Consider the following 14451-nt stretch of genomic DNA (forward strand, 5'->3'; position numbering starts at 1 on the left):
AGAGAGATCGGGCGGGAAAAGAGATCCTTAGCGTAGCTAAAACCTTGCCTATGGAACCATGAATGATGCAACTGATCACCTTTTCAGCCAAATACGTCCCATTGAATGGCCAAGCATATGGAAATCCCTTATTAGTTACCTTACTCATCGAGGAGTGGGGGGTGAAAAGGATACTGATGGACAATGTGAGCTCAGTCGAGGTCCTATTTTACGACACATTCAATAGGATGGAGTTATCAGATGACATTTTGATCCCTACAACTTATCGGATCTACGGCTTCAACGGTACAGTGACCGTGCCAAAGGGGGAGGTCACTCTCAAAGTCTCGGACGGACAAGGATACTTGGACACACTTACCACCTTCTGTGTAGTGGATGTCGTATCGCCCTATGAGGCTATTCTCGGCATACCTTGGATCGCGGGTATCAAAGGGGTGGCATAGGCATACCATCAGAAATTAAGGTTCCCATCTTACCGAGGGGTTATAAAAGTACTAGGCGAACCACATGATGCAAGAAAATGTATGCAGCTGGATATTCAACAAAATGAGGAAAGGCGTCAAGACAGCGCCGAGAAAAGAACAAAGTTAAGGAGGCTAAGGCAGCGGAAGAGTTGGAGAAGCTTCTCTCACAAGCCATTGCAGCCTACGAAACGGGCGAGCCAGAGATCTTATAGCAATCAAAAGAGGCGACATCGGTCTAAGAATCGAAGCCCAACTTCTCGGCCTTAGAGAATACCCGACAAGTCAACTTGGGGACCGAGGAGGAACCTAAGTTAGTAAAGATTGGAACCCTCCTATCAGACAAACAAACATATCAGTTAATAACCTTACTAAAGGAACACATGGATGTGTTCGCCTGGTAGATGCATTATATGGAGGGAATCGACCCAGAGGTATGCTCACACCACGTAAGGATAGATCCCAAATTCAAACCGATCCGGCAACAAATGCGGAGAATTGCACCCGAATTGCAAGCAGCGGTAGAGGCCGAGTTGAAGAAGCTACAAATAGCGGGGACCATTCGGAAGGCTCAATATCCCCAGCGGATATCTAATATGGTAATAGTCCCTAAAAGGAATGGAGGGGTCAGAATCTGCATCGACTTCAGCGACTTGAATAAGGCATGTCCAAAGGACAGCTTTCCCCTCCCCAGCATCGATCAACTGGTAGAGTCCATAGTTGGGTACAAGGAGATAACACTGATGGATGGATATTCGGGATATACAGTAGAAACTCTATAAATTAATGTTGTCGGGACTATCAAAATTTATTAATTAAATGAGATATTAATTTACCGATAAATTAATAATTAATAATTTATATATTAATTAATATTTTATTAACTTATAGATAAATTTTATATCACAAGTTTAGACAAAATTGATGTTTTCGACATTGCAAACTTCGATCAACAGATAACACAAATTTAGACAATTTGGATGAACATACAGACAGTGAAATCACTCAAGACTTGCAAAATTTTATCGAGAAATTGGACTATCGCAATTCAATGAATGTCGAAGATGTCCTAAATTATCCGAAAGAAAATGAAGTCACACAGTTGTTGACTGATGAAGAAATAATCGAGAGCGTTATGGGAACTGACAAAGATGTGGAAAAAGATGATGAAAGTTCTACAATAGAGCCCCCTTCATGAAACAAGGCTATTAAAGTGGCAATCACATTGATAATTTCTTGCTGAGCTATGAGAAAACAATACCAAAAATTATTACAATGATAAGAAAAATTAGAAATGAAATTCAATGCGATATTAATTTTAGCGAAAAACAGAAGACAATTGAATTATTTTTCAAAAAGTCTTCGTAAATCACTAATTTATTGAAAATATATATGCATCATTAATTTATATTTCATATGGGGTCTACATAGTTAATAAAAAATGTATTATCTTATAATTTTAGCGAATTATTAATTTGGCACGTTGTCCCCGACTTGGTACCGGCCAAAAATATTATTGAAGAGAGTTTATTAAATAATCGAGTATTAATTAAAAGAGTTTCTACTGTAATCAAATTCCCCTAGCTCCCGAGGATCAAGAACATACGTCCTTCTTCACACCCAGAGGGCTATATTACTACACCAAAATGCCATTCGGGCTGAGGAACGCCGGCACCACTTATCAAAGGTTGGTGGAGGAGATGTTCGAGGAAAAAATACACAACACCATAGAATTTTATGTGGACAATATGTTAATTAAAAACAAAGTGGAAGCCAACCATATTGACGATTTCAGGGAAATATTTCAAACCATGAGAAAATATAAGATGCGAGTAAACCCGGTCAAATGCACTTTTTGGGTTACCTCAAGTAAATTTCTGGGATACATAATTACTGATAAAGGTATAGAAGCCGATCCCGAAAAGATCAGGGTTGTGTTGGAAATGCCGTCCCCGATGACAGTAAAAGATGTACAACAGTTAAACGGTAATTTAGCGGTATTAAGACGATTCATTTCACGATCCTCAGATAAATGTAAAGATTTATTTGGGACGTTAAGAAAAGAAGAAAAATTCAAATGGAGCGAGGAATATGAGGATGCATTCCAAAAGATTAAGCAACATCTCGCGAGCCTACCAGTTTTGCAAAGACCCGAGCCCGATGAAGTGTTTACCCTGTATCTCGGGGCAACGAGCTATGCCATAAGTGCAGTCCTAGTCAAAAATGTGGGGGCAGAAGAGAAGCATGTGTTATTCATAAGCAAGACCATGAACCCAGCAGAGAAGAACTACACCAGAAATACTAGCCTTAGTATTCGCAACACAAAAACTCTGAACGTACTTCCAAACTCACAGAATTCGAGTGCTTACAAAATCTTCCATAGAATCAGTGCTCGACAGTGCAGCGAGATCAGGACGGATTTCCAAATGGAGGGCTCAAATAAAACAGTTCGATATCTTTTATGAAATGAGAACAGCAGTAAAAACACAGGCAGTGGCCGACTTTCTGGCAGACTTCTCTTTAGATGATGAGGATGAGATAGAAGACATTCCGGGCATGGAAGAAGACCGCGAAGATCCATATGACCTCCTTGAAACTTGTAGTCCGACGCGATGGGAAGTCTTCGTCGACGGGTCATCCAATAAATGCGGGTCGGGCCTAGGGCTAGTCTTCACCACACCAAAGGGGAAGAAGATGGTTCACTCCTTTAGGTTGGAATTTAAGCCAACAAACAATGTCACTGACTACAAGGCCGTGATACATGCTTTACAGATGATAGTAGAAATGGGGATTGACGACGTAAAACTGACTAGTGACTCTCAGCTAGTCATTAGGCGGATCAATGGACAATATGCTATACATGATCCAGTATTGCAGAAGTATTGGGAACTCGCCCAATTTTATATCGGCCAGATACCCAACAAAAAGTTCCGACACATCTGTAGAAAACAAAATCGACATTCGGATGCACTGGCATACATTGCCTCTATGCTAACAGACTCGAGCATTGAGGTCATCAAAGTGATGAGAATCATGATGCCATCTGTCCATGAGACAGTAGACATAAAAGCATATGTAGCGGTAACTACAGCTGATAACTACGAGAACGACGATTGGCGAAAACCCATTCACCAATATCTGGAGACGGGATAATTGCCTAAGGACGACCCGAGATCAACAAAATTAAAAGCAAGGCGGCGACATACGAACTACGAGACGGTGTTTTGTATAGGAAGTCCTACCTAGGGCCACTATTAAGGTGCCTGAGCAAAGAAGAGGGGCACTCAATCCTGAATGAGCTGCATTATGGGGCCGCGGGCAATCACAGCTCGGGTTGGAGTCTGGCAGCCGGAGATAAGACCATGGGATATTTTTGGCCCTACATGAACGACGACATAAAACATATGGCATTAACCTGCGATGAATGCCAAAAGGTTGGAAAAAAGATACATGCGCCCGCAGTAACTCTGAACTCAGTGATCAGCCCCTAGCCCTTTGCGAAGTGAGGGATCGATATCGTAGGGCCCCTACACGTCGGTCGGGGCAGAGAAAATACTTGATCGTGGCTACTAACTACTTCACAAAATGGGTGGAGGCTGCACCACTAAGGCACATTCGGGACAAGGACGTTTTTCGCTTCATCTGGGAACACATTATCTGTCGTTTTGGCGTGCCAGCGGCAATTGTCTCGGACAATGGACAAAAACTCCAAGGCAAGAACATTGACCTATTGTTTAACACCTATAACATCCGCAAAAGCAAGGCTACACCTATTTACCCGCAAAGTAATGGGCAAGACGAGATCACAAACAAAACCATAGCCGACAACCTAAAGAAGAAGTTGGATGGAGAATAAGGCGAGTGGTGTGAGGATATCTACAATGTTATGTGGGCATATAGGACCACCTGCAGGGACGAGACCGGCTTATCACCTTTTATGCTAACATATGGGACTGAAGCCATCCTTCCAACTGAGGCAATGATACCTACTACAATGACCGAGGCGTGGAGAAGGAACATCTCAGTATACCTTGTTTTATCTAAGCTCGATGACTTAGAAGAAACTAGAGAAATGTCTCTACAAAAAATGGAAAACTACCAAAGGAGATTACAACGTGAATACAACAAACGATTCCGACCGAGAGAATTTCAACCCGGGCAATTAGTATTGAAGGAGCTACCCTTCTAAGAGCGTGACAACAAAGGAGGGAAATTAACGGCATGATGGGGCGGACCATATACCATTGTGGAAAAAGTCGGAGAAGGAGCGTATAAGATATTGAAACTAGACGGAACACTCGAGCCGAGACCGTGGAACACTCAACATCTGAAGCTATATCACCCATGAGAGGTGTATAAACAGGTATGATATTCTGTCATTTATTTCCTTAAAAATCCACGTGGGGTAGGGAATGTGACAATTACGTCTAATGGTCATTCGTACTCAGGGCGACAGTAGTGTGCAATTGCCGAGGTGACTTACACTCGAATGGACATTCGTACTCGGGGCGATGCGATGGCAGTGTGCAAGTGCCGAAGTGTCTTACACTCGACAGGCTATTCGAACTCGGAGCAGTGGCAGTGTGCAAGCGCCTAAGTAGTCTAAGGGCCCTGGTGGTTGGAAACCAGTGGTCGATTGTCAGGCCACGAGTACCCGATAGTCGAGCATACAACATTGCTCCCATCGCAAGTGGCCGAAATCACTTGCCCAAGCTAGTTAATTGATAACTTCTTGGGATATCGAGCCAATAAAATTTAGGAATGACCGAGTACCTACCACTAGATCAAAATGACGGTGATAAGATACCTCGATCGGGACATGGAATTGGGCCGATGACCCTCCCTGTTGAGTGTGTTCGACGGAAATGGACTTTACACTAATAATTAAATCACTTTCATGCAGGAAAACATAGACATATTATAACAAAACAACGAAATGTGATCGTAGCAACAAGTATAAAAATGTCAGAAACTGATTAAACAAACTGATTGGCGACGCAGCACCCCTTAAAATAAGACGTTAGAAAAATGAGGATGTTCAAACGAATTACAGCCCAACATAAGGAGAATAATAGTGGCCCAGCACTACAAAATATCTACTCAGGCTTTTGACAGAACTGATCCCGAACCAGCCTTCTTAGCAGCAGCATCGTCTCGTTTCTTATCCATGACCGCTTTCATACCATCTTTGACCTTGACGATAAGCTCGGTATTGAAACTCTCTTTCTCGTCCGCAAGATCCTGAGTCAATTGAAACGACGCTACCTCGGCAATTGCCACCTTCCCAAGTAGCTGGGTCTCCCTCGCCTTTAGCCGAGCAGCTTCCTCCTCCAACGACTTCACTCTTCCTTGTTCAACTTCAAACGAGAAAAGACGATTAGTAACAAGGGCACCAACATCATAACATCAAAACATAAGCAAACACAACACAATGCGGTCTACAACACCTTCAAGCAAGGGAAAAACTACTTTAACGGTTTCCTCGGACTTAAGTAGACTACACTCAAGGGATGAAATCTTGGAAGTTAACTCATGATAACATTGTTCATTAAACTCATTTGTGGGGCAATATTTCTTATGATCACTCCAACCGGCCTTCTGTCGATCATGAGCCAACTGCAGGCCCGACAACAGAGCCTGAACCCACTCCAAATTTCGAGATACCTCATCAAATTGTCTAAGTTTCTCCTTTAATTTTTGGGTAGACCTTTCGGCAGCATCTTTCTCTTTCAGTATCCGTTTAGGATCAACATGTAAATCCCTAATATGAAGTCTCAACTTACCACACTGACTTTCCAAGTTGTCATAGAACAACGTTTTATCGGCAGCAATCCCTTGGGCCCGAGAAAAATTCATCCGAAGATTGTCCATTTCTTCCGGCACATACTCAAATCTCTGATATCGAAGTAGCTCATCTCAAAGTTTCTCGAGATCGGCCTCTTGACGGTCTATCATATCGTCCTTATTACGATTCTTTGCGGAGATTGTCAACATGGCTCAGCTCAATATCCAGTTTTCTCTTTAACAAATGATATTCAGAAGCTGCATCGGCATCTATACTAGACATCTCGGCTAACAAGATAATACTAAGTTCAGGATATTGGAACTACGGAATCAATCATAGCTACTTAAGTTTTGAATAAATACCTTGGGTCTCGGCCAGTCGTTTTTCTAACTCTCGGGCTCGCTCCTGATCTTTCTTTAATTGGTGACGAAGACTCTCCATTCTCTGCTAGCTCCCTTCGCCGAAGAGCAGCATCCAACAACTCCTTATTGGAAACCTGAAAACATTACGAGCAATTGACAACCTCAAAAGTGCCCTACAGACCGGCAGAGTACAAAGACACATCATCAATCATCTGATCATCGGACAGAGAGGAAAAGTTGGGAGAAGTGAGAGCCCCTAGAGAATTTCACATCGGACCCGAGATAGTAAAGAAGGTAGTCCCACCCGAGATCAGGGCAGAAATAACATGAGGAACATTTTCCAACAACACGCCCTCAGGGACAAGATTTTCTTCACCAGCACCAGACTCTTTTTCCGGCGTCGGATCCTCTTTTTCGCCCACACCACCAGTAATGTCCTCCTCGTCAAAAAGATCTTCTTCTTCATCATCATCACCATCAGAAACAAGGAACACAACACAATCGGTGAGGGTGCCACTTCTACCAGCAAATTGCTGGGGCATAACTTCCCCTGGGGCAGATTCATCTCCCTTTGATTCCTTTCCACTAGGCTTACCACCTACAACGGTAGAAGAAACATCAGAAGATTTCTAAGACAACTTCCTCAGAAAATGACACAAGGGAAGCCGTTCGTCGGGGTCCTCACCCTCAATCACCGAATCATTCTCCACATCTCCCCTATCAGGTTTCGATTTATGCACATGAGTCTTCGTTAGATCCAGTCAAGGCAACAAATAGGGGAAAGTACATGTACTGTAGGTAGAGTAGTATATTTGTTACCTTCTCTGCCTCTCCCTCGACTCCTGTGCTAGGACCGCTATCCCTATTCTTAGAAACCGAAGCCTTAAATTGACTACTTTGAGACTGAGACTACAAAACAACAATAAATCAAAATATGGCCCATCTGGACACTCGGGCCAACAAAGTTAAAACAGACGAAGCAACTTACCCGATCGATATTCACCACCCAAAATGGATAGGGCTCGGCTGGAGGAGGAAACTTTCCATTGAGAAGAGGACCGTGAATATCAAGTGGAACTCGGTCCCAAGCTACATCACTGGTATGTCTGGCATGCTTGTTAGTCGTATTCCCCTCAAGATCCTCATCCAAAAGAAGCTTCTTGAAACCCTCAGGGATAACCTTATTGCGATGAGAATTAGCAGCAAAACCGGCGAGATCACCATTAGTGTAGGTCCCACTCCGGTAGTTGGAAGCAAAACTGGCGGGAGTATAGTCGCCTGCTTCGGACGAATCATAAGTTGACAAGACGATAGGAGTACACTCGCCCCGACTTCGTCTCTCCCACTCGTTTATGAGGAGAAAGGTATTTCCATTCCACTGAGCTAAGACACGATGAGGACGAATCTTCAAAAGAGCCCCACACATAAACGGACGGCTAGAGTTTTACATAGGGAAGCGTATCCCGAGCTCCAATTGACCTTTGGTGATGACGGTCGCCTCGCCGAGTGAGGGAAATTCATAACATCACCTTTACTCAGAACGCCTATTTGGCCCGATAAGAGCCTGATGTCATAACCATGAAGATCAAAATCATTCTTCAACTGTTTGATGAACTGCTCATCAGTCAAGTCGTTGGCAACTTTCTTGTCATTCCTACATGAAAAGGAAGGAGAACCATCAGAGAGGATAGAATTAAGGGCACGGGAATCATGATTAAAAGGACTGTCAATAATAAACGAGGAATCAAGAGGAGCGCCATCGTCATCAGAAAAGGTATAACTCACACACCTGTTTTCTGTCATGGAAGGGGTTGAAGAAGCCATTGAATAGCAGAAACAGCAAAACTCGAACTGAAAGGTATGAAGATAAGAGATACCAAGGGAACCCGTGAAGACAATACGTGTAAAGGTCGGAGGTGACTGAAGAGATGGCCATCGAGTACAAGAACAATAAATGCACTGCCGAAGTAGTTGAAAAGATAAGAAGAATCTGGTCAAAGTAAGACTCGGCTAAATATATCTAGGGCGACATCGGCAGCATTCATTAAGCAGACGATATCGTACAAGGGGACATCATGAGAAGGTATTGCTAGGATCGGCCTAGAATCTCGGACTAAACTTTATTCCTAACCCGAGAAGGACATCAACAAAGACGTACCACAACTTACACTGTAACTTGGATGTATCATCACTTACGACTATAAATAGAGGGTTATGTAGCGAGTTAAAGGGCAAGTAATGAGTGAGGGAAGAGAGAACACCAAGAGCTTAAGAGTGAGATTTTTGAGTTTATAAGAAGATACATCCTTTGTAACCTTGAATCAAATAATAAGATCATCCCTTTACCCCGTGGACGTAGGTAATCATACTCAACCACGTATATCTTGTGTTCTTGTGCTTCTCTTATTTGTTTACTTCATTAGGAGTGTGTATGTTCATCTTCGGATGTAGTTGTAGGATTTTCCGCATCAACAATATTATTCATCAAGAACTCTCAAGATTTCACACTCTCTAGATAGTACACCTAGACCTTCTACCTCACTGATTTCTCCTTCACTTATTCATCATTAACTATACTCATCACTCTTTACTAGCTACTCTTCAATCTCTTTTCATCATAATCTCTCTTTCTCTCTTTTAATCCCTTTTCATCATAACAATTCTTCTCCTCTTAAACTCTATTATGCTAGCTATATATATTCCCAAGACTTACCTCTAACTTTCTTCCAACAACTGACACCACATTCTTTCTAACTAACAACAACAACTTCTCTAGCTTTCAGAAGATAAACTTCAATCAAAATAATATCTATTTGATTAGTTAACGTAATCTATTTGATTAACCTTAACCTAAACATAATTAGATATTAATTTAACGAAAACATGATTAGAATGGGTTTTATTATTACCAACTCCAGTTGGAAGCTAAGGGGTAACTGTTTTTCTAATTAGAGGTACGGTCGACGGTCAAGGTTCGTCGGTCGACGGTCGTTGACACGAGTCAAAGTTTGACGTCCAAACTTCCGAGTGTGATATCTTCTTCGTCCAGTATCTTATTTGTGCACTCTTGTAGTCCATTTCGCATAACTTTTCGAGATCTATCCAATGGTACTAATTTCATTTCAAAATTATTATTAGATTATTTTTATTAATTATAGTTTACATTTAATTAATCAAGTTATTAACGGCTAAATCGTCTTTGGACTAGTCTAATAGCGTTGACGTGCTTGAGGGTCGTTATATTCTCCCTACCTTATAACGAAAATCGGTTCATCCTTCTAATCTTCAAAACTCCCCACCTTATAAAGAAACACTATCGCTCAACTAAATGCAAGTATTGTTCATACTTACTAACGCGCGAAAAGAAAACAACTCATTTTAAATGAGTCAAAACAACAAGGAAATAAGCACAAGTCTATTTGGTTTTCTATATCAAAAATCTACAATTTGTAGCTCTAGGTTCAACTACAGTAATTTGTATTCTAACAGATTAGTATGTCTAAGTTTTATGCGCTAAAATTTATAGTTTAATATTTAGTAATTTATTAATTTGATGTAGTTCTATATTTGTTATACATATAGCTAATCCAAATTTGATTTCACGAAAATCTATAATATCTGATATTTTAATTTACTGTTATACTATATATAAATTTTCTAGATATATAGGTTTGCCATCAACATAATTACTGAAATACAAATACTGGCTATGTTACTATTCTCACCATCTTTATTATAGTAGTTATCGGTTTGCTAATAGTCCCGTTGGTACACTAAGTCTTAATTTTCTAAGTATGACTATAATTGATTTTACCTAATCATCTCGAGTCTGTACACCATATATATCTTATTAAATACTAGCGTCCGTGACTTAATATTATTCCATATTGAGTCTGCATAAAATTATAATGTATTCTAATAGTCTTTAATGTAAATTATCTTATGAATATACAAATTTATTTCCTTTCAAGTCTACTAAGCATTCAAATAATATTATTGTTTCTTCGTGTATACTTGTTTAATTTCAAATGGTCTATTAAATAAGTTATTGAACTAAAGAAAATTTGGTTTTAAGATTATTAAGAGTTTTAGTCTTTTTATTTTATGTCGTATAACCGCACGTTCTTAGGTCTAATCTAACAAGTCTGATATTATCTATCTGGTTTCAATGCACAAGAATGTATTTCTCATTTTATTTAATTTACAAAATCTAACCGTAGATAATTACTAACAATTTTGCGTATCTACTTGATCCTAATTATTGCTTTTATCGTTATATATTACTAATAAGGTCTTAACTAGGTAAAGTTCAATATAATATTATAAGATAAGTGTCCATATTACTTTTGTTATGATTATTAGTAATCCTATTATCATTTATTATTATCAACACTAATGGTCGACCAATTATCTTAATTACCTTTACAATTTAACTTCTTTTCTAATTTAACAGATTAATGGTTCTAATAACGAGAAAAGGTAATCTATCATTTTCTAAGTAAAATTTGGGATCTATCAGTTCACTAATAGAAGCAAGTCTTCCTAATATGAATGGTAATCCAAGCTTGTAGTTGGCCTGTCCAGGTTAGCAAGACCCGACGATGGTTTCCTACGAACAAAGACAACACAAACACACCAGAATTACACACCAGGTTAGCAAGACCCGACGTTTTTCGCTTCATCTGGGAACACATTATCTGTCATTTTGGCATTCCAGCGGCAATTTTATCGGACAATGGACAACAACTCCAAGGCAAGAACATTGACCTATTGTTTAACACCTATAACATCCGCAAAAGCAAGGCTACACCTATTTACCCGCAAAGTAATGGGCAAGCCGAGATCACAAACAAAACCATAGCCGACAACCTAAAGAAGAAGTTGGATGGAGAATACGGCGAGTGGTGTGAGGAGCTATACAATGTTATGTGGGCTTATAGGACCACCTGTAGGGACGCGACCGTCTTATCACCTTTTATGCTAACATATGGGACTGAAGCCATCCTTCCAACTGAGGCAATGATACCTACTACAATGACCGAGGCGTGGAGAACGAACATCTTAGTATACCTTATTTTGGCAAAGCTCGATGACTTAGAAGAAACAAGAGAAATGGCTCTACAAAAAATGTAAAACTACCAAAGGAGGTTACAACGTGAATACAACAAACGATTCCGACCGAGAGAATTTCAACCCGGGCAATTAGTATTGAAGGAGCTACCCATCTACGAGCGTGACAACAAAGGCGGGAAATTAACGGCACGATGGGGCGGACCATATACCATTGTGGAAAAATTCGTAGAAGGAGCGTATAAGATATTCAAACTAGATAGAACACTCGAGCCGAGACCGTGGAACACTCAACATCTGAAGCTATATAACCCATGAGAGGTGTATAAACAGGTATGATATTTTGTCATTTATTTCCTTAAAAATCCACATGGGGTAGGGAATGTGACAATTGCTTCTAATGGTCATTTGTACTCGGGGCGACGGAAGTGTGCAAGTGCCGAGGTGACTTACACTCGAATGGACATTCGTACTCGGGGCGATGCGATGGAAGTGTGCAAGTGCCGAGGTGTCTTATACTCGACGGGCTATTCGAACTCGGGGCAGTGGCAGTGTGAAAGTGCCGAGGTAGTCTAAGGGCCATGGTGGTTGGAAATCAGTGGCCGATTGTCGGGGCACGAGTACCCGATAGTCGAGCATACAACATTGCTCCCATCACAAGTGGCCGAAATCACTTGCCCAAGCTAGTTAATTGATAACTTCTTGGGATATCGAGCCAATAAAATTTAGGAATGACCGAGTACCCTACCACTAGATCAAAATGACGGTGATAAGATACCTCGATCAGGACATGGCATGATGACCCTCCCTGTTGAGTGTGTTCGACAGAAATGGACTTTAAACTAATAATTAAATCACTTTCATGCAGGAAAACATAGACATATTATAACAAAACAACAAAATGTGATCGTAGCAACAAGTATAAAAATGTCAGAAACTGATTAAACAAACCGGTTGGCGACGCAGCACCCCTTAAAAGAATATGTTAGAAAAATGAGGATGTTCAAACGAATTACATCCCAACATAAGGAGCATAATAGTGGCGCAGCACTACAAAATTTCTACTCAGGCCTTTCACGGAACTGATCCCGAACCAGCCTTCTTAGCAACAACATCGGCTCGTTTCTTATCCATGACCGCTTTCTTACCATCTTTGACCTTGACGATAATCTCGGTATTGAACCTATCTTTCTCGGGCGCAAGATCCTGAGTCAATTGAAGCGACGCCGCCTCGGCAATGGCCACCTGCCCAAGTAGCTGGGTCTCCCTCGCCTTTAGCTGAGCAGCTTCCTCCTCCAACGACTTCACTCTTCCTTTTTCAACTGCAAATGAGAAAAGACGATTAGTAACAAGGGCACCAACATCATAAAATCAAAACATAAGCAAACACAACACAATGCGGGCTACAACACCTTCAAGCAAGGGAAAAACTACTTTAACGGTTTCCTCGGACTTAAGTAGACTATACTCAAGGGATGAAATCTTGGAAGTTAACTCATGATAACATTGTTCATTAAACTCATTTGTGGGGCAATATTTGTTATGATCACTCCAATCGGCCTTTTGTCGATCATGAGCCAACTGCAGGCCCGACAACAGAGCCTGAACCCACTCCAAATTTCGAGATACCTCATCAAATTGTCGAAGTTTCTCCTTTAATTTTTGGGTAGACCTTTCGGCAGCATCTTTCTCTTTCAGTATCCTTTTAGGAACAACATGTAAATCCCTAATCTGAAGTTTCAACTTACCATACTGACTTTCCAAGGTGTCATAGAACAACGTTTTATCGGTAGCAATCCCTTGGGCCCGAGACAAATTCATCCGAAGATTGTCCATTTCTTCCGGCACATAGTCAAATATCTGATATCGAAGTAGCTCATCTCGAAGTTGCTCGAGCTCGGCCTCTTGACGGTCTATCTTATCGTCCTTATTCACGATTCTTTGGCGGAGATTGTCAACATGGCTCAGCTCAATATCCAGTTTTCTCTTTAACAAACGATATTCAGAAGCTGCATCGGCATCTATACTAGACATCTCGGCTAACGAGATAATACTAAGTTCAGGATATTGGAACTACGGAATCAATCATAGCTACTTAAGTTTTGAATAAATACCTTGGGTCTCGGCCAGTCGTTTTTCTAACTCTCGGGCTCGCTCCTTCTCTTGCTTTAATTGGTGACGAAGACTTTCCATTCTCTGCTAGCTCCCTTCTCCGAAGAGCAGCATCCAACAACTCCTTATTGGAAGCCTGAAAACATTACGAGCGATTAACAACCACTCCACGTTATAGATATACGATTAAAGGAAAACAACTCACCATCTGATCAAAAGTTCCCTTCAGACCGGCAGAGTACAAAGACACAGCATCGATCATCTGATCATCGGACAGAGAGGCAAAGTCGGGAGAAGTGAGAGCCCCTAGATAATTGCACATCGGACCCTAGATAGTAAAGAAGGTAGTCCCACCCGAGATCGGGGCAGAAATAACAAGAGGAACATTTTCCAACAACACGCCCTCAGGGACAACATTTTCTTCACCAGCACCAGACTCTTTTTCCGGCGTCGGATCCTCTTTTTCGCCCACAACACCAGTAATGTCCTCCTCGTCAAAAAGATCTTCATCATCATCACCATCAGAAACAAGGAGCACAACACCATCGGTGAGGGTGACACTTCTACCAGCAGATTGCTGGGGCATAACTTCCCCTGGGCAGATTCATCGCCCTTTGATTCCTTCCCACTAGGCTTACCACCTACAAAGGTATAAGAAACA

This window comes from Papaver somniferum, chromosome 3 (genome assembly GCF_003573695.1).
Source record: "Papaver somniferum cultivar HN1 chromosome 3, ASM357369v1, whole genome shotgun sequence".
NCBI classification, from domain to species: Eukaryota; Viridiplantae; Streptophyta; class Magnoliopsida; order Ranunculales; family Papaveraceae; genus Papaver; species Papaver somniferum.